This window comes from Alosa alosa, chromosome 22, assembly GCF_017589495.1.
Source record: "Alosa alosa isolate M-15738 ecotype Scorff River chromosome 22, AALO_Geno_1.1, whole genome shotgun sequence".
In the NCBI taxonomy this organism is placed as follows: domain Eukaryota; kingdom Metazoa; phylum Chordata; class Actinopteri; order Clupeiformes; family Clupeidae; genus Alosa; species Alosa alosa.
The window spans coordinates 2,758,653-2,781,171 of record NC_063210.1 but is presented as its reverse complement, the minus strand read 5'-3'; the positions used below and the strand labels follow the sequence as shown (position 1 = coordinate 2,781,171).

General features: G+C 45.4%; 1 protein-coding gene across 3 annotated transcripts in view; it reads right to left on the bottom strand.

The window, feature by feature from the left end:
* ptprea (protein tyrosine phosphatase receptor type Ea) overlaps positions 1 to 22,519 on the bottom strand; it is a 60,687-nt gene that overhangs the window by 34,115 nt on the left and 4,053 nt on the right. The window lies entirely within an intron of this gene.

The window sequence follows — 22,519 nt, the reverse complement described above, 5'->3', positions numbered from 1 at the left end:
TAAGAGACTGTGAGAGAGTAGTGCAAACCTACAGAAATGCTACATTAATTTGGACATGAGAATGAACAAAGGGAAATATTTCAGCAGCTGAGACAGACTTCCTGTGGCCGAGGGCTGCTGGTGGTGGCCATGTCATGTGTGGAGCCGGTGCCAGAGCTCACCTTTGGAGTGGGAGATGAAAGGTGGCGAGTGTTGAATGTGAACTCTGGAGCATGAAAATCTGGTTATGTCCCTTTCTGTGGGCCGAACAAGCCCAGATCCAATTATACGGGTCACCTAGCCCTCCTCCGCTCTGTGGAGCGCCCCACTGGGAGACAAGAGTGGCACTGAGCAGATAAATATGGAATGTGGAACACAAGCTGGGTTTGCTAAGAGAGAGAGAGACAGAGAGAGAGAGGCTGACACCGATGGTAAAAACCAAGGAGAGATGGTGGGGGCTGATCTCAATTCCTGTCCCTGATTGGCAAATTGGAGAGGTCTGATGATGGACTAAGGGCTCCTGTGGAACCAACTTGATGATAGCTGGATGACTGAGGCAGCTGCACATCCTCAGCAGCACGTCCTCTGAGCAGTTTTGCTTATGTGAGAACAGACAGGAGAAGAGAGGCTGACCTCACATGAAGGCGTTGTGAAAACAGCCATCATCCACCCAGCCCATCCAGTGTGGAGATCCTGCTTCTAGTCTAGCCTCTAGCCTTATTGACTCATTCAAGGATGTTTACAAAGCAAAGGCTGCTAAAGTAGAACTACTTTTTTCATGTTTGATGTTTGAAGTCCTTAGGCAAAAACAGGAGTTCTGAAGGTCGCCTAACCCAAACCACCAAGTTGGTATCTTTTGAAACAAATGTAGGCCTATGTGGAAGCAACAATGTTAACTAATGCAACATGTATTAGATAGCATGCTGAAAGTTTTGATAAAAGTAAGCACTAGCAAACACTGAAAGACCTGGATACATGAGCAGTGTGCTTGGCAGCTCCACAAAGTATGTAGGTCACCTCTTCCCAAACAAGATTCAGAGATATGCCAAAATGTCTCAGTTACCTCCCTCTCTCTCTCTCTCTCTCTCTCTCTCTCTCTATCTCTCTATCTCTCTCTCTCTCTTCCTTCCTCTCTCTCTTCCTTTCTCTCACTCTCTCCTGTTCTCTCTGCCACTAATTTGCAACGTCTCCTACAGCTCTTCCCATTGGCGGTGGTGATGTAGGGAATATAGTGGTGTGGAGTCCTTTCACAGGAAGCGGCACATTTCTGGTGTCAGTGGGGCGTTCGTGTCATTACCATTGTTCCCCATCAGGGCCAATGAGCGCTCGCACACACATTAAAAATACAAGCCCTCTCCAGAGACTTCCCGAAATACCACAGTTAATCAGATGTCACTGCCTTGCCAGAGAGATGTTAGTGGAGGCCTATATACTTAGAGGCTGGAGCGGCGAGAGGAGGGAGAGACAGTCACAATGCTGAGAGAGCCGTCTTTAATCGGCACTATGGCGCGGCACAATTACAGGGGACAGCGTATCTGCTTGACTGGGCCATCAGCGATAAGCCCAAAAGCAGGTGGGAGGACCGGATCCACAAAGTATACATTTACACTGAAAAGTATTTCATAGTGCACACACGCACATGCGCACACACACACACACACACACACACACACACACACACACACATACACACACACACATACACACACAGCAGTTCCAACGTGGGCCGGCCTTTGTTTTCATGGAAAAATGTGGTGTGAAAACAATCATTATCCACCCAGCCCATTCAGACTGGACATTTTCAGTCAGATAAAGCCCACAAATATTATCCCATTCTTCTGGGTCACTGGCTCAACATCGTGCCTTGTCTTATTGTTGTTGCTATTGGTGGAGTAAGGCATCTGTTTCCTGTCAGAGTAACATTATTAAGAAAATGGAAAGGCATCTCTCAGGGGTTAAAACGTTTTGCCATGTGAGCCAAGTATGATTATACATAACAGTCTGACACAGGCATAAAAATGTGAGCACAAAATAGGCAAAGCTATTTTCACGCCAGAGAGACATGCAATCATGGAAATTCAACACATTTCCAACAGACGACTTCATAGCAACAATATGCAGCCCGACTGCGAGCGAGAGACAAATGAAAGTGTTTAGAGTGATATATTTCTCCTGGTGAGAAGACAGGCCTGCACATTTCAAACCCCAAAATAGACTTCAGAGTTCGCATCTCTCAGTTCACTCTTTCAGTTGCTTCATATGCGTGCAGGAGGGGGATATCAGAGTTAACTCATTTGCTTTGCATTTACAGAACAGTGATAAAGCAAACGGCGTTCCAAATATGACTGCTGTCCACCCACCCCTTCAGTATTTTTTTGTGCACCCAGATGAACTCCTCTTGAATCCCATGTGGCTCGGACAAACTCCATCACATCAGATGAATGGGGAGATTTGTGAATTCTCGGTCAGCATTTTAAAACAGTTCGACAACGATGCAGCGGGCCACTTTTTAGCGATTATCCTCCGCAGTGCTTTCCCCCACCCCCCCCGAGACAGAGGCCCGTCCATCCGTCCGGCCGACTTCCTCTCATTTCCTTTCATGTGAGATGCGCGGGGAGCCGAGGGACCATTCACCCTGCACACTAATGCTGGCCACGGAGGCCTGCTGGAAGAATGGCTGGCACTGTGAGCCTGCACCTGGGCCACAGAGGCGCTGGAGCCGGGCCACACGCTGACTCACTGGGGCTGAATGCAGGAGGCGCTCGGCTGCCCAGATGAGCCAGAGCGACGGTGACTAAGATTTACCGCGCTCCGCAGGGGTGAAGAGACGCAGTCTTATGCCCATATTTCAGAAAAACTCGGCGCTATCTACTGTGTGTGTGTGTGTGTGTGTGTGTGTGTGTGTGTGTGTGTGTGTGTGTGTGTGTGTGTGTGTGTGTGTGTGGCGCGTGGGGGTGGGGTGGTGACGAGTTTGCTGGTGAGCCCTGACGAAACAAGATAGCAGATGGGAAAGACGCAGGCACCCACATAAACCTGCAGTCCCCTCACCTGCACACACACACAAACACCCACCTACTCACACATACACACACACACACACGCACACACACACCCAACTACCCACCCACCCACCCACACACACACATACACACACACACAAATATCCATCAACACAAAACCATAAACACAGACCTGGCTGTCTGGGAGATATTTCAGTGGCTTGCTCAAGGGCCTGGTCAATAAGATTAGGGAATCAGAGGTCCATCTCTCAGTGCTGGCACAAATCCGTTTAGAGATAACCTGTGAGTGTGAGTGAGGGGCCAGGCAGGTGACACAGATTGCCAGGGAGAGGGATGGCAAACAAACAGAGCCACTCCAGGAAGTGACAGGCACTCTCCGAAAATCACAAACAGCAGCCATGTCATTGCCACATGGCCAAAGGGGACAGATCTACAACCCTGGTCAAACACTGTGTTTGTGAAATAAACACCAGGCTGGTTATTCAAATAGGGTCTTCGACAAATACTAAATTCACCTGGCAACATTTCTAGAGAAAGTCTATGAAGGGAATTGCTTAGTAATTTGGGCTGGCGTGTACTATAGAGGAGTTTCCATATAGTAAAGTACATTGTTCTTTGTTCTTTAGTTCTCTAGGAATTGAACCTATGACTTTCATACTGCTGATCCCACACTTACGGATATGCTGAGTGCAGGAGCTATACTGCACCACTGCTGTCAGAAGTCCTGCCCAAGGTGGACCTCTGCGGTCCTAAAGAAAGCATACTGCAGCAAGCTATGCCCACATCTGCCCAAGTGTGTCCCTCCAGCACTGAGTCAATAAGGGAGGGCCTTTTGGGTAAACAGCTTTCGCTACCTCTGTGCTCTCAGGCTAAACCAAGTCACATTAGCGAGAGCACAGTTAGACACATAGCCTACGGAGTGAAACAAATAAGCAGGATGCTTAGAGAGGAGGTGGCAAGGCAGGGTGTAATTATGCTGTTTACAAGGAGCCCCCACAGTACCAAGAGACTTCAGGAGCTACATGCACACACACTGTGTTCACTTGCTTATCAGGATAAGATAAGACTACAGTAAGGCCTCAAGCATGATCGTGTTTGTAATAGCGAGGCACAAGAAAAAAATGGTCAAGGCGTTGGGGAATGTGGTTTGGTTCGTATATGAGAACTTCCAGGAACTCCTCGCCCCCTCCAAAAACATAAGCCCTCACCCCTGCCACGTTGGCACACACGGGTCAAGCATCAGTGAGTGGCCCCGGGCCAGAACAAGCAGGATGTTTGCCTGATAATATCTACCCATCCGCCAACCTGGCATCGCCCATTCTAATCCCATGTCTAATGCCGGCGAGCTGGCGAGCGGGCTTCTGGAGTTCGTCGGGATTTCAGCTTGCTTTTTGCAAGCAAGTGGCTCAGCAGCCGCCAGGGCTGGATGAGATTCTTAAAGGAGAGCGAGAGTTCCTCAGAGGAGTGTCACGTTGACGAATCAATAAACGCACAGCTGGAGAGAAAATGAGAGACAGCGGTAACAGGGAGACACACGGAGCGAGATAAAGAGACAGAGAGGGCTAAAGAGAACGACAGAGGAAGAGTACAGTGTTTATTTTAGGACATCCTCAGACTCAGGTGTCAGACTCAGAAAAACATCTGTCATCTTCAGACAAAACTGCCTCAGCTTCAGAAAAACCTCTGTCATCTTCAGACAAAACTGCCTCAGGGTAAGAAAAACCTCTGTCATCCTCAGATAAAACTGCTTCAAACCAAACAGCCTCAAAACATCTCTAAGGAGTCAGGTCTCAGAAAAAACTCTATCAGAAAAAGTGGAGTCAGGTCTCAGAAAAAAAGCTGTCAGAAAAAGTGGTGTCAGGTCTCAGAAAATCAGGTCTCAGAAAAAACGCTGTCAGAAAAAGTGGAGTCAAGTCTCAGAAAATCAGGTCTCAGAAAAAACGCTGTCAGAAAAAGTAGAGTCAGGTCTCAGAAAAAACGCTGGAGACCTGACTCCACTTTTTCTGACAGTGTTTTTTGTGAGACCTGACTCCTTAGAGATGTTTTTCTGAGGCCGTTTGGTTTGAAGCAGTTTTATCTGAGGATGACAGAGGTTTTTCTTACGCTGAGGCAGTTTTGTCTGAAGATGACAGATGTTTTTCTGAGTCTGACACCTGAGTCTGAGGATGTCCTAAAATGAACACCGTAGAAGAGAGGAAGTAAGAGAAAGAGAAAGAGAGAGACAGAAACAGAGAGAGATGTAGAAGTACACAAAGGGGGACACACTGAGTGGCTCGCTATGTGAATGCATATCAGACATCGCTGTGCAATTGCCATCACACTGCGCAACACAGATCTATTGATTGAACTCTGAATGAGTGGCGGCCAGAATTCCAATGCAACAGCCCACTCACAGATAGGGGGAAGAATGAGGAAGAGTGAAAGAGAGAAATAGAGGGAGGAGAGAGAGAGAGATGAAATAACAAGTAGAGAGAAATTACAGCGCAACTGTAAGATCCAGTGTTTCATCAACACAGCAGGCCAGCCTCTATTAGCCAAATGAAGGCCTCCCCAGGCAAACCAGCATCTCTTCGTTAACCAGTCCTCTCCCTCTCCCTCTCCCTCTCTCCTCTCCTCTCCTCTCCTCCCCGGGGCATGCTGGATTTCTCCATCCCTCCTTCCTCGCCTCAGCTCCATGCCGCGCCCGCAGACGGGTGGGTGGGGGTGGGGCCGCCAGGCGTGGGGTGAGGTATTATCATCTCTGCCGAGAATACTAGCAAACGCTTAAACCCCGCGAACCCCTTCGTAAATATTCATGAGAGCCAGCGCAGAGAGACCTGCTGTTGTTTACACACTAACACGGCTCCAAACACAGAGAGGCATAATATGCCGAGTGGGAGCAAAAGATGGAGAGGAAGAAATGGAATGAGAGAGAGGCTGAAGAAAAAAGAAAGTGAGAGAGAAAGAAAGAGAGGGAGAAAGAGACTGGGGGAGAGAGAGAGAGTATGTGTGTGCATGTGTGTTTGTGCGTGTGTGTGTGTGTGTGTGTGTGTGTGTGCATGTGTGTGTGTGCATGTGTGTTTGTGTGTGTGTGTGTGTGCGTGTGTGTGTGTGTGCATGTGTGTGTGTGCATGTGTGTTTGTGCGTGTGTGTGTGTGTGTGTGTGTGTGTGCATGTGTGTGTGTGCATGTGTGTGTGTGCATGTGTGTTTGTGCGTGTGTGTGTGTGTGCGTGTGTGTGTGTGTGTGTGCATGTGTGTGTGTGCATGTGTGTTTGTGCGTGTGTGTGTGCATGTGTGTGTGTGCATGTGTGTGTCGGTGTGTGTGTGTGTGTGTGTGTGTGTGTGTGTGTGTGTGTGTGTGTGTGCATGTGTGTGTGTGTGTGTGCATGTGTGTGAGTGTGAGTTTAAGAGAGAGGTAGCTGAGCTGTCTTTGTTCTGTTGGTGTGTTTGACTGGAGCCCCGGGCGAGACGTCTTGTCTGTCCAGAACATCCCTCTCCCTCTCTCCCCCCTCTCCCCTCTCTCTCTCTCCCCCTCTCCCCTCTCCCTCTCCCCTCTCCCTCTCTCCCCCCCCCTCTCTCTCTCTCTCCCCCTCTCCCTCTCTCCCCTCTCCCCCTCTCCCTCTCTCTCTCTCTCTCCCTCTCTCTCTCTCCCCTCTCCCCTCTCCCTCTCCCCCTCTCTCCCCCTCTCTCTCTCCCTCTCCCCCTCTCCCTCTCTGTGTGTCTAAGCGCTGGAGCAGACAGATGAGAGCGGATCTGCGTGGGAGACAGGCTCTCTTCTCCCGGCCAGTCTATTCTCACACACTCCTCAGCCAGGCACCAAAAACATCACAACAGATGAGAAACAGACTACAAATGCATTGGACTTGCATCTGACCGTGTTGGCCGAGTAGTCTCTGTAAACTATAGCAGATGTGGTGTCAAAAATAAGGCCGCGTGGAAAAAACACATGGTGTGGGATTCCTCTCTTTATTACTAATAGACAGCTTGTTTTGCACTGCCTTTAGAGAAGGACAGCTGCACTGTTGAAATATTCAAACTACGACACCATTTAGACATCTACTGTACATTCAGTAGTTTAATTCAGGTGCTTAATCAAGTTAAACTACAATTGGAACATTTAAAACAAATATGAACCATCACTATTGTCTAGATAATTACAGATGGTGCTACAATGAATAGATTATATCATTTTAGTTCATTATTCAGTCTCTTTATGTTGTACAATATGCTCTTACTGTAATTGCTCTCTTTACAAGCTGCAACTCATTCCCACAGCACAAAGGTGCTTATGATTTCCTTTTCTGTAGTAACCTACCCTAGTGTCCCTACAATCCAATGTGGGCTATGGAATCATAAAGCTGTGCAACTGATAAGAACTAAATGAAAAAGCACAGGGTGACCCCACTAGTCATAAACAACAGGTTTCCATTACAGCATCACACAACACAACCACATACTGTAAGACACACTACACTAGGTTTGCCATTAGATGGCTACACCCCAACATCTAAACCAACACAGGACCACTACCACTGCTACCAACAATCATCAGTGACCAATGAGAAGTCTATGAGGACACGTGTGTGCTCTCCCTGTCACAGGAGGCTTCTCTGGGCTCACCTCTCTATAAGGGTCAGCTGCAGGTACACAAGGCAGCCAATCAGCTGGAAGCTGCTCAGGAGCCACTCGTTCGTTTGACTCAGTCTTTAGAGCTGACTCAGAAGACACTGTGTCCACAGGCAGGAAAAGAAACAAGTGAGATCACATCCTGTGTGTGTTTGCGTGTGTGTGTGTGTGTGTGTGTGTGTGTGTGTGTGTGTGTGTGTGTGTGTGTGTGTGTGTGTGTGTGTGTGTGTGTGTGAAAAGAGAGAGAGAGAGAGAGAGCGAGTGAGAGAGTGAGAGAGCAGACAGTGGAGATGTAAAATTAGCTGGACCGTGAGAAAGAGGTACGAGAGCAGTATGAGAGCAGAGAAAAAAAAAACAAAGTGAGCAGCAGAGCTTAGTCATTAATAACCCATCCCATCTCAACCCACATCACAGCCCGTTGTAACACACCAGCCAGGGCCCAGACGAAGTGATGAAACACGCCATGCAGCCAGTGTTTCCCAGAGACGGACAGGCAGGCGTAACTAACACCGGCGCTAGCATGAGAACGCCAACATGTGGAGGAGGTCCATAAACAAGAGGCTTGGCTGCCGTGTTGCTACAAGGCTATGCAGATTTACAGTGGGGCGTGTAGCTCACCCATCTGCCCGCAGTCTAATCCCGCATACACTCAGCAGTGGCTCACTTGTCCGCAGACTTCAAAAACAAACAAACACACAAAAACAATATGCACACACAGATGCAAACACAAACACATGACAATCACACACACACACACACACACACACACACACACACACACACACACACACACACACACACACGCACACACCGCACACACACACGCACACACACATAGATGCAAATCAAATAAACACATGACAATCATATTAACTACTTTATTTATGTCCACAATTCATAATAAATGTACATAAGGACATAAATGTTACAGATACAGAACATTGCTAAGGCATGATCCACCAATGACAATCTCAAACGGCAGATTTATGGATACACACAACACCTTCTTCTCCATATATGGCGACTTCCAATAATGGAGGATATTGAGCAGTATTTGGCAATTTGCTTTGCCCTTGCTTTTGTAAAGCCAACTATCCTGAGACGCCTAATGACAAGCCTATGAACGTGGCCCAGGCTGCCGAAGATAAGTACCATATTGACATTTGTGGCCAAGGCCAGTTATTTTCTGTACAAGAGGGTGGTATTTTACTAGCTTTGTTAAGTAAGCATCCTCTAGACATGAATCAAAACAGCATCCTACTTCCAGGATGAACACATCCCTATCGTGCTCATCAATGATTATAATATCAGGCCTGGTGGCATTTAAATCAGAGAACGCAGACATTGTAGAACACCTGGAAAACATTTGTTGTCTAACAACACAATTTACATGTATTGACACATTTGGAGAAAATAAGGATGATAAGTGTCCAGATATAATGTCCACAATCCTATCATGCCTGGATACATAAAGACTTTTGTAAAAATGACAGAAGACAGCTGTGGGACTTGAGACATGGTTAACAATGGTGAAATGTGTTGTTTTCCTCTAACTGGAGGTGGGAGAAAGAAATCAATTGAGCCCGAGACCTTGGCCATGTTGAAACAATGGAGAGAGGGTGAATCCCTGGGCCTCTCGGATCATCAAACAAACTCCAGTGCATTCTGGCCTGGATTGAAAAGCATGATGCCTGTGAACTTTGTCTGGTCTAGAAGTTATCCTGTTTCAAACGTATCATGTCTGCTGATCTGAGGACAGTGAATACGTGGATATAATCTCTAGATCAGAGAGCTGGCACAAGGATCAAACTTGCACACACACACACACAGGCATACATAATCACTCACAAACACACACACACACACACACACACACACACACACACACACACACACACACACACACACACACACACACACACACACACACACACAGACTCCTTTCTCTCTCTATCTTTCTCTCTCTCACACACACACACGCGCACACACACAGTATAAACGCTGAAACCAAATGACGGCAAGCTTACTTCCGACCTAGCAACTGCAGGAGTCATGACAACACTTTCAGAGTGCTGTTACCATCTCACTAGCGACCACACACGGCAGCAGTGAAAACCCAGTAGCTCTGAAAAGAGGAAGAGTGAGGAGGAAGCTGACTTGGCTCTGGTGTTTACGAGAAAACAAAACAGAAATATCAGCACCACAAGGTCAGTGGTAGCTGATGAGCGCAGCACATCACTTCACATCACTTTCACTTCACATAATAGATATGTGATCATTTAGGTTTCGCTAACAAAACATTGTTCATTTTAGCTAATGCATGTTCCAAAATGCTCTTGGATGCTCAATTTATAGTCAAATGACTTCTTACTGTGGTTTACATTGGTTTTCCCGTGCTAAACAAAAGGAAAACATATTTTTGCAGGTGGTACAGATTCCTTGTATAAGTCTGAATCTCTGACACACCTGTGCACAATTCTTCAATCAGCAATCATTCATTATCCATAAGAGATGCCATGTCTGTTCTGTGTTGCTATTTGCAAGTATGGATCTAATGCACATTTAGACAAAGTACTGTATTGCCTATTTGGTGATGGAAAATTACAAATTGTAGTTCAATGAAATTTGTCTTGTCTAGGTGCTTACTGTAGGTCTTACATGTCAATGATTTGCTTTTGCTGCATGTTTTAAGTGTTTTGAGAGAGTAACAGCCTTTTTCAAATAAAAAGTGTAATTTTGGCCAAAGTGCTTTTGTTCAGACACAGGTGTTAGCTCTAACTGTTTTGAGGACATGATGTCAGTTTGACACAGGCATCAAAACGATCGTGAAAAACTGTAAGACAAAATTTGCTTTTGCTGCATGTTTTAAGTGTACAGTAAGTAAGAGAGTAACAGCCTTTTGCAAGCAAAATGTGTCATTCTGGCCAGAGTGCTTTTGTTCAGACATGGATGTTAACTGTTTTGAAAACGTAATGTCATAGTTGACACAAGCATCAAAGCGATCAAGAAAAACTGTAATAGACAATGGCATATTTGGATTATGTGTAGTGGATTGCATAATTTGATAAAAGTAGATACACTTGTTATAAATCCCTCTTCCTTGATGTGATGTCCTCTGTCTGGAAAAAGAAGAGATCTCAAAAGAAAAATGATTGGGTTTGGAATCTGGGTGTTTTCTTCCATCCAGTAAATGATAAATTCAGTAAATTGCAATAAATAGCACTGTGAATCAATCTGCTGCAAGCCACGCTGGCATCTGTAAAAGTGAGGGATAGCACTAACTCACCCAATAAATGTGACGGCGACAAACACATTTCCTCATCAGCACAGTGTAGAGTGTTGATTCGCCTAATTTCCCTCTTCCTCCCCCATTTCAAATGTAATTAATCTCCATATCTCCTCCAAGATGTCTTTCTTTCATCTTTGTTTAAAAGACTGCAAATGAAGGTGAATGGCTGCTCATTGGAGCCATATTGTAAAAACACCATTTATGTCACCAGTGTTAAAAAAATGGATTACTGAACACACAATGAACATGCTCATTATGGCAGTCCATATTGGTGCTGCCACCACATCCAGACTCCTCTCTGATGAGACATCTGCAATAATTACACCTAGAGGGTATTTGTTGTGGCTGTTGTTTATTATGTGCTTGACTAGCTCGCTTGATTTGATTGCATTGCACATTTTCATTAGGGATGAGGCATAGTGGCACAGTTGCCTATCTTTTCCGCCTCTTTTCCTCGCCTGGTGAGGATATTACTCCAGTCTCGCTTTTCCAAGCCTGATGTCTCATCTGTTCCAGAGGATTATCAATGGAAAGCAATTTCCATACGCGATTCCCAGGTCCCGCTTTTCAGAATGTGTCATGGCGAGGCATAAACAAGATGGCACGTGTTCTTCTGCACTGGGAGGTGGAGATAAGGAGAACAGGGGGGATCACTCCACACCAGGCACAGGAGCTGTGCAATGGAGCTCACGCACTCATGTCTTTAACAAAGGTCTACGCGGAGGAGACACATTTAACATTCACAGCATCCGCTCTGGCGCACAAACACAATGCCGCGCCCACTCCGGCTGTCAGATACGGCCACAGGCACGACGTGATGATCACGGACATCATCTGAGAGCGTGGCTGAGTCGGACGCTGTCCCCATGGAAAGCAGGGAATTGGCCATGACAAGCGCTAGAGACATCATGTTGTTAAGGAACAAATCATCTTTGCAAGCATGTGCATTGTGTTTAGGCTCTGCCTAATTCGTGGGATGTGATGACTCAGGTAGTGACGGTGAAAATTGCATACAGTGACACACACACACACACACACACACACACACACACACACACACACACACACACACACACATACACTCACATAGACACACAAACACACAGACAGCTGGTGCTTACAAACATGGTCTGTGCCACAGCAGACTAATACATCTGCCACAGATGCGCCACAAACATATTTCTTAAGTCAGTGGGCCTACTCTTGTAAACAGAGAAGCAGGGGGCCGAAGAAAAACGAAGTGCGCCCTGTTTCCCTCGGGTGGGTCAGAAATGTCGGGATTAGTCTGTCACTAATTCAGAATCTGGATTATGGAAATCCTGAAGCGGCTCCATGGCCATGGATTACTGCTGCAGCAGCCACAGGAAAGCACGGGAACAATGGCGATTTTTGTTTCTGGAAACTGACAGTGCCAGTGCTAACAATGGAGCCCTCAGTTCTAATAGGGTCAGGCCTGATTTGGTAAGAGACTGTCAGGCCTTTGAGAGGCCACAGATCCCATCCAATCCCACAGAATCAGACAGGATTTGGAAGATTACGACATCACCAACACCAATTAGCCTATTAGTGCTACTAGGTTCCTCATAAAGGGAGGCCATGGACAGAGCGTGGGTTAATTAGATTTATACAGATTTAACAAAATGTTAAGCATACAATATGAGAGTCGTGAAGTAGTCCTCTTTGTGCTGAAAGGAAGCCAGGAAATATAAACGCTTCTCTATTAAGTGCTGTACGAGACGGAGCCGACCAAAGACTTTCTCAGTGTAAATATGCAGGTAAGTCATTATGGAAGCACAATAGATCTGGTAGATAATGTGCTTGCATAGCACACATCTGATCTCACACCCGCATACACTACAGCCTGTTCAGGCACCATTTAGTCAGGGCCTGTAATCTCATTGGCAGCCACAGTCCCCTGACTTGTAATCACAGTCCCTCAAAAGGACTCATACCTGAACATTATGAAAGGCCCAGCTCCATTGTGCTTCATTGTGCAAGAGGGTTTAGACAACGTGGCCATGAACTGCATCAAGAGACAGCCCTTTTTCCGTGACCAAACACCGAGTTTTTTCGGCTTCGTATAAGACGCCTCATTAAAATGCCGTGAACACAGCTTAAAATTGACACTGCATAATTGCATTGTTATTATTCATTGTTCAGAGGACTGTCATCTTTCAAATGCAGCACCTTTTTTTTCTCTCTCTCCTATCCAGTCTCCCTCCAAGCTACCATTTCAGAGGCGGAGGAGAGCTCAGGGCTGAGTCTGGCACAGAACGGGGCCAGGGGTGGGCCAGCATCAGCTGCTATCGGGTAAGGAAACAGCTCATTACATGGAACATGCCATTATCATTTCTTTGTTTCATGCTCAGAAGGAGGACATGCAATTAATTCTCCATTAATTTTCATAATTACCTTCTCAGCAAAAAAAGGCAAAGCATTTTTCAGAACACTGCATAAATCTACAGGATAAGAATTCTGATTTCAGCAATATCTGTGAAATAAACTCATTTAAACATCCAGCTATGTTTTATGAGTTGAGTTTTTTCTATAAATCGAAGAATGTGAATTAAAACAGAAGAGTGAAACAGAGAGATCATGAGAGGAGAGGAGGAGAGGAAAGGAGGAGAGGAGAGAAGGAGACAGAGTGAGGGGCAGAGAGGAGAGTGCTGTCCACATGACCTGTATTCACCAAGCAAAAACAAATGACATCAGGAAATGTGTCAATCAAGCAAGATGCCTAAGATGGACATTCTCTCTCTCTCTCTCTCTCTCTCTCTCTCTCACACACACACACACACACACACACACACACACACAAACGCCCACATGCAGATACACATACGCACATTTTATCCGGATACATCAGCTATATATTGAGTTGAGGTGGTCAAGGAGGAGACAGATGAACTAGGGCACCATGACTGTGGTGTCTAGATAGGCCAGAAATCTGTATGGATAATAACATAGTCCATTCATTTTTAATGACTAAAGCCATGAGCAGGAGGGGTGGCTCTCTCTCCCTCCCAACTGGATTTATTGCCCTTATTTATTTCTTTTCCACCCACATGAGAGAGAATGAATAAGGCACATCAAAAACAAACCAGGGGGAAATGAAGATGTGGATCTCTGTCTTAATGAGGCTGTTTCATGATACCACCCACTGTCTGCTCAAGACAGGATCTCTTCACCCCTGTAACCTCGGAAACCCAGTTCAAAGGAACCAAAACAAACATCAGTGGTTTTCATGCTTTAATACACCTAATTTAATTTAGGCCCGATTAAGGGCAAATCCATTTGATGCCAAATTAAACTTAGATGTAATTAATCTGGTTGCCAGTGCAAGGGCCGGGCTCCTTAAACACAATTAGCCCCAAAGCCTGTGTGAAACAGACACAGCATAAGCCCTTACCATGCGCAAACCAGAGCCACCGGCAACTTCCATCATAACCATTTTGAGCTGATAGAGAAGCCAATGTGCAGTTCAGCGCCTTATCGAGTGCAGTGTACCCTTTGGGTGGCCACTGGTGTTATCTACTGACCTCTACTTTGTCCTTTTATTTGCCTGGATGGAGTGATAGCAAGGAGCCAATCAGCAGTGCCATTTTTTTTATATATATAAGGCACAGCCTCATTTTTCAGTTTGGCCCAGAATGGATGGTGGACGTAAACAGACACAGTGAGGAATGGAGAGGGGCTGGGCAATCAGGAGGGGGGGGGGCAGGGGGAGTGGCGGCAGGATGAGAGGGGCATCTTTTCCCCTGGGCTTCTCGATCTAGAGAACCGCTGCGAGATGACAGAAAATCATTCCGAATCCTGCGAGCTTCAAAAGGTCAGAAGTTGTGTCGCTCGCGCTGATCTACTGAGATAGCGTCCTGCTGCCTGAGCCGCTGGCTTGAGTCAAAAAATAAATCCTATTGGGTTTCTCTGTGCCACATACACTTGTGTGCAGGAAAGAGATATCCGTGGACAGAGGCTGGACACAATAAACAACACAGTATACAAAGCAAAATAAACAGCCATCGACATCTTATTCATCTTTGACCCAAAGGACTAAGTTTAGTCTTAAATCCATGGATAATATGATCTACATCCACTCTCTATCTCTTGTGCTATTGACAGAGTAAAGGATACTCTCACATTGCAAATGTGCCCAGTGTAGCATATTGATCTGACACTGGTATCGACCCTTCAAATCGTGCTTAGTGCTTTGAATATAACAAAACAAAGAGCTACTCCTTTAAAAGGTAGCATGATCTCATGCAGAACTCAATGTGAGAAACACATGATCTAGCCTACAGGAGGTCATCAGGGAGCTAATGGAGAATCATGCAAAACAGGAGCAGAAGTTGGCTGTGAATGATTTAATTCACATCAAGGTCATTGTGCTTTGAGGTACACATGCTCCGCACGCGACACCAGCAGTGGCGGGGATCCACTTTGCACCCATGTTTGCTGATAGGCTAAAAAGCAAGCAAGGCACAATTCAGCACTATTTCATGACAGATCAATTGGGACAGCACATGGCTGTTCATGCAGACATGAAATGGATGCCTCCCTAATGACTTGCAATGCCCCCCCTACACACACACACACACACACACACACACACATATTTGCTATCTAAAGAGATGGACCAAGACTGCTATAAATTACAGCATATGATTAATGTGCACAGTACATAAATGCATTACAAATTACAGTACTTAAAGCTTTCTACTGCACGAGCACGACTAGAAATCAACTAAAGGCATCATTTATGTTCAACTACAGGTCGTTTTTATTATCAGAAAATGGGCTCTTGGTTAAAGTGAGCTGATCCAATTCCACTCAAACAAATCCCTCTGCATGAATGCCTTCGTTTGCTCCTTCTAACATGAAGATCTCTGAGTCACAGGACTGTACATCGCTTGAGGCCTCAACGGATCATGGAAGGGACACTGTGTTCTCCAACACTGCACACAGGCAAGTTGGCTAAAGGAAATCTATTTAGCTTTGGCTCAACAATGGATCAATCTCCTTACATTAAGAGGATGAAAGATCACATCCCAACAGCAATTTGCCAAAATGCTGAGATGGTAGTGTGTTTTCCAAGCCCTTGCATTGACAACTGCACTAAGAAAAGAGATCGGAATGAATCGCCTGCACATAAGACAATACAAATGGTGGCTCCAGGAACACTGATTCCTCCGTTTAACTCATTTAACTTAGCCAAGACAGCAAAGCTTGGCTGGTTCTCCTCTTTCTCAGGGTTGACTTATGGCTCCTCTGACGTCTTTCTGTAGTGCTCTCAGACAAAGATTCAGAGGAAGACTAAACAGACAGAACTTCTAAGTCTGCAGGGAAAATGGCTAGACCTCAGCCTTGTCTGATCCAGCCTGGAATAGGCTCTTCCTGGCTGGTGGAAACCTGGCTTAGACCAAAGCCATTAACTCATCAAGTCAATTCCGGATCTGAGTGGAACAAAAGGTAGTCCAACAATTTCCAAGACAAAGGTTCCTAACAACTCAATAACTGTTTTGCAGTGATTGGTGGTGTATGTGAGACAGGTTTAATTTCAGCATCAAACACATGCTTGTACCAAAAAGCAGTACCAGTTCCAGTTTCTGCCCTGGAATGCCACACAAAAACACACACACTTACACACACACACTCACTCTCTCTCACACACATGTTGCACACATTCACAAAGTCAAAGGGTTCATGGGCTAATTGAGCCTTGTAGAAATGAAAGTCATCTTAAAAATTCCTCCTCATCATGTGGGAATGTGTTTTGGCAGGGAATCCTGTGGCTCCCCACATTTCATCTCCACTGGGGGTGTTGTGCCCAGACAAAAAATGGAAAGCGAAAGGGAAACCAGTCTTCTATGGAAATGAAGAACACCCTCCTCCTCCTCCTCCTCCTCCAGCCTCCTCTTCCTCACCTCCCCCACACCCCTAGTGTGCACAATTGAGCACTTCCGTGTCTAAGCAAGCTTTTTGTGTGGCCAGCATTCACTCCACCACCCCCGAGTCTGAAATGAATGGACAAGTACTTCAGGCAGGAAGAACGACACAGAGGAACAACTCAGCTCCAACCCTCACCCCTCCCCGTGCTTTTGAGGATCACCAGGAACAACAGGAGGGAAATGCCAGGCTAACGTTTGCCACATTTTCACAAACGGCAGCTGTGAGAAGCAGTGGGGGAGCGGTGCTCCTGCATGTTCCTCTCGTTCGGCTCGTCCAGGACACGGGGGCCGGAGCATGGCGGTTAACCCCACAAACAACGGGGCAGAACAGAGAAGCTTTCCTGCTAGTCGGCTCTAATGAGTGTTTTCTTCCGTGTGGCTGGAGGCATCCACCGGCTAACTAAGCGGCTAACTAACCCCCTGCTGTGGCCCAGCTGTTGAATGGAATAGCCCAGGAATGGAGATGTGGCTGAAATGGCAACAGGGCCCTTTTCTTGCCGCCAGTGACACAGAGACTGACTGGGGGATAAGTGTTTGGCTGGGCATTCTGATTGTTGGGTCATTGTTTTTATTGTGTGTGTGTGTGTGTGTGTGTGTGTGTGTGTGTGTGTGTGTGAGAGAGAGAGAGAGCTTGAGTGTTTAAGTATCCAGAATACCAAGACAGACTCAAGTTCAGTATCTCATCCATCTCACACGTCCTTCCTCATTATTCCGACCTCTTCCTCTTTGCCAATCCTAAATAGATCAGCGTATATGAACAATATGAGGATAAGGTGCAGATAAAGCTTTTGTGCATTGAGACAGGATGGCTGTTAGAGGGATGTGGCAAACCACAGGAAGTCAGATTTTATGATTCCAGCTCACTTCCTGTCTATCCTATGTCATCCAGGCAGAATGCTACACTGATACTCAGCAGAGCTTCAAAAGAGGTGGCATGGACTGACATACCATTCAACATTGACATTAACATATTTTCTGCCATGATAGTGTTGATTTTAACCATGCACAGAATTCAGTGGTCTGTTTTATTGTTGACCTTGCCCCAAGCTGCACACTTGATTAAAGAGTTATATATCAGTTATAAATAAATTACACTCAGATGCAAACACATTCTCTCTCTCTCTTTCTCTCTCTCTTTCTTTCTTTTTTTTTCTCTCTCATACACATACTGTATACACACACAGAGACTATATTAACTTGTGTTTTTGTAAGCTGTTTAAAGATTGCTCACACTTTCACTCTGCACTGACATACTGACTTCACACAAACCGAACACTCCAGATCAAACACCACTGTAGGCGAGGAATCCATGCAGCACATCCACAAAGGCTAAAAAGAACTTACAGACGCACACACACACACACACACACACACACACACACACACACACACACACACACACACACACACACACACACACACACACACTGTGCACTGTACATACACACTAACTCACTCTGACATGTACAGTACATGTAATTATCATTCCTGAGCTCAACTCGGAGTATGTTTACAAATGTTTGGTTTCAGATGTGGAGATTGTAGTGCTCGTCCTGCACAGAGCGCCTCTGTTATCAGCGCAACAAAAGAGAAAGAGGGGGGGCACAACTGGCCCCTTTCTGCTGGAGTTTACAGCTCTGGATGCTAATCCGTAGCGGGATAACAAATTGGCTATTGTAATTCAGCAAGCAGTGGAATAGGCTGAAGAAGTTTGTTCCCACTGGTAAAACTATCCCTCCAGTGCATGTTAGTGTTCTTATGGCGAGCCAGATGTTGGGAGAGACTAAAGGGGTGAAGACGCACTGAACAAGAAGCAGTTCACACGGACAAAATACAAGCCTCTCTTTTGCTGTGAGAGGCTGAACACACTCATGCCCACAGTTATAGACACGCACTCTCTCGCTCTCTCTCTCTCTCTCTCTCTCTCTCTCTCTCTCTCTCTCTCTCTCTCTCTCTCTCTCTCTCTCTCTCTCTCTCTCTCTCTCTCTCTCTCTTTCTCTCACACACACACACACACACACACACACACACACACACACACACACACACACACACACACACACACATAAATACACTGTGGGATTCATTCCTTGAACAGTTCATTATTCTGATTCTGATTTTGCTCTGGCATGCTACTCTCTGCGCCCCAAGGAGGATGGAGAAAGAGAGGACAGCGACACAAGGGGACTGAGCCCAGCACTGTTTGTGCTCCTAACCCAACTACCCACCCCCTGCCCCTCTGCCCCCCAAATGCACACACTCTCTCACACACACACAAACCAAACTGGCACACACAGAAAATTGGAGCGTGGGGTGTGGACCAAGCCTTAGGGGTAGGGGGCGGGAGAGAAAGCTGAAGAATGCCCTGAGGCAGTGCACCAACCCAGCATGGGCACAGATTCACACACACACACACACACACACACACACACACACACACACACACGCCTATTCCCCCTTGCACACGCTTGCATGCATATTTACACACTTAACCATACCCACACTGGCACACACCAAGCACCAAGCAGGAATTATGGGTCATATGATATCTAGGATAAACGCTTTCTTCCAATTTGGTGTGTTTAAAGGTAATGAGATGAGTGAAGCTGTTCACACAGTGTGTGTTATAATCGCTGCCAAAGCAAATATTACTGGTGGTTTTTGAAATATCACTTGAGTGTTAGTACTGTCTAGCAAAGCTTTCAAACTAAAGGTCTCGTGGACATTTTATTAATGTCAGCCTAGCACAGTGGCCCGCAGCCTCATTCATCTTCTGTGTGTATAATCATGGCAACCTGAAGGCAATGTGAACTTTACAGAGAATGATTCAGCTGATAAGGAGTGATATTTTCCTTTAAACCACTTTTAATGAACAGCGATAAGCCAGTATAAAGTGACAGAACATGTTCGCAGCAAGATAGGAGATCAGTCGATATGCCAGAACAGAGGAGACAGCCAAGTGACAAACAGTCAGGCAGCACTACCTACATCACATCTCTAAAATGCATCGTCTGCGGACGCATGAAGGTTTGTGTTTACACTCTGGCCACTTGGGTCAGTTCATGGAGGAAATACCCATGCTTGAACCCACCCACTCTGTACACCCACACAGATGCTCTGAAAACGTACATTTGCTCTCTCTTTGAATATCCAGCTGAAAAGCTGCCGCTGTAACAGGAAGCATGAGATCATAGCAGGAATACACCCCTGGCTCAAAAAAGCCAATTGTAACTACCATTACGCCCTCAGACCTGCTATTCCTAGATTCCATATTTTTAAACCAAAACATAACTTCCTTTTGAAGGAAATCTGCCTGGGCTTAATAGCTAAGCTAGTGAGGGTACTGAGTGTAAATAGCTAGACATAGACTATAGACTACACATATTAGACTATAGAGAAAAACAAAGTGAGCCCACAAAGTGGCTCATTTGTAAACCACAGTGGACCACCAGCATAAGAGAACCACAGTTGTTTATACTAATGACACCTTAAATTTAAAGCTTATTTTTACTCTAGTTTTCATGAAACGTATAAGAATAACTGAAAATCCTAAAAATTAACATCAATAACAAATGTGTACTGCACAATTAATGACTCAAATTGATAAAGCCCTGTGTTTCCTCATGTACTGTTTTCTTTTTCAAGGGGTTGACTAGATGAGTGCTAGAGGGCCAATGTTCCCTCTGAGTGTCTACAGATTGAGCACTTCTGACCAGCATGATCAAGATTCAGGATAGACCCTCTTCCCTCCCCCCCTCTCTCCGCCTCGCCCTCCCCCCCTTGTCGTCTCTCCCTTCCCTCTATTTTCCATCCTCCATCTCTCTTCTCTGCGGCAGCATTCATCTTGACTGGGAACGCCAAACCCCAGACTGTGGGCCTGAAAGCGACTGGGCCCTGTATCTGCATGCCAGCCCTGCCCCTGTGAGGTCCTGCGGACTGCTCCAGGACTACAACATATCCAATCAGTCAGGCCTTGACAGGGATAATGGGCCTTTGATCCTTCTGCACTTCAAATGAATGGCGCTTCAGCACTGATTTGGAAATGGAGCTGTAAGCTCTGGACTGACTGTTCCATCCTCTCAGATTCATGGGGCATGGGATGAATAATAGAGTAAAATGATGTTTCCTGTCACCTCTTATCTCCAAGTACTTATCCCAAAAATTACTTTGATGACTGAATGAGTTTCTCCTCCATTGGATCTCTTTTTGTGAGCCAAATGACAGAGATCAAAACGTAGTGAACCACTGAAGTCAGATTTGAAAGACAAGGCCATTGATTCCTCTGCCATCACAGTTACAAATGTGGTATTAACTTTCATTGAAGGTCATTTGCCGTCTATTTCATATACATTTTTACTTTTGTTAAACAGAGAAGCAATACCAAAATGGCAAAAATATTCAATGATAAGAGTATTGCAAATTGATATCTTAACAGCATTAGACATGTATTTATTGAATGTAAGGTATTTTTGTCCCCCACTGTCAACCTCAAGGCAGTGTTGCCTGGAAGGCGCTAGGGTTAGACAAGGTTTAGGGTTAGGGTTAGGGAAAGCAGGTCGATGCTGGGGGCCAAAAAGACCATCAAGCTATTTATTGATGCCTATGTTAAGACGCATCTGGTTATATGTTTATCTGTATCTGGGGGGTTTCAATATCTGTACAGTCTGTATTTGGATTTACCAAATGCAGAGACTTTATGAACAGCAGAGGTGTACAGTAACATTGCTATGACAACATCAGAGGAAAATCTGAATGGAGGCCAGGAAGAATACGAATATATGAATCAGAACAGAATACGCTAAAATCATTAGACAGATTCAAAAAGAGCATCAAAAATTGGGTGCATCAGCAAAGTCAATCTATTATTCATCAGCTACTCCATTGTGTGTGTGGTGCATCTGTAGCAATACAACTGAGACATTTCGCACAAGACAATCCATCAGACTAAAAGCATTGCCTTATATTTCAAATGGATTATTTTATGCATCGAGACAATATTCTACGAATAAAACCATACATTTATATACAGTACATACTCATATTTATCAAAAGGTGTGACTATAAAACTGGTAAAACACAAAAACACAAGCTATGATCCAACAGTTACTCAAACAATTCAGCAACTCGACCATTCCTAAATCTAGTAAAAAAGCTGTTGAGGGAAAGTATTGTGTCTACTCTCTACAAATGGCCTTAAGAGCGATAGAAATGTGGCAAGGCCTATGAGCTATGAAGTGGCAACAAGATTTCAGCACTGATAACATTCCATGGCAGACCAATGAGAGGCTATTGAACTCACAAGTCCTACTTTAATAAATCATAAATACAAAACATGGACCTCATTAAATATTCAGTCAAGGCTAATCCTTCCAGAAAAGCAAGCAGGATGAGTCAGGTAAAAGAGACCGTGAGACAGACAGAAATAAGTGAGCTTAGGGCAAACAGAAAAGGGTGTTTTCAGTATTTATTCTCCAGTCTACCTAATCAGGTCACACCACTGGCTAATCAGAACAATCATCTATCCCTCTCAACACAACTCAAAGCACTATGCCTTCACCACCATAGCACAAGCACTATGCCTTCACCACCATAGCACGTGACCAAAGAAGGCTTCTCCCCTACGCTGTTAAGTAGATAACTACTGGCACACACCAAGCACCAAGCAGGAATTATGGGTCAG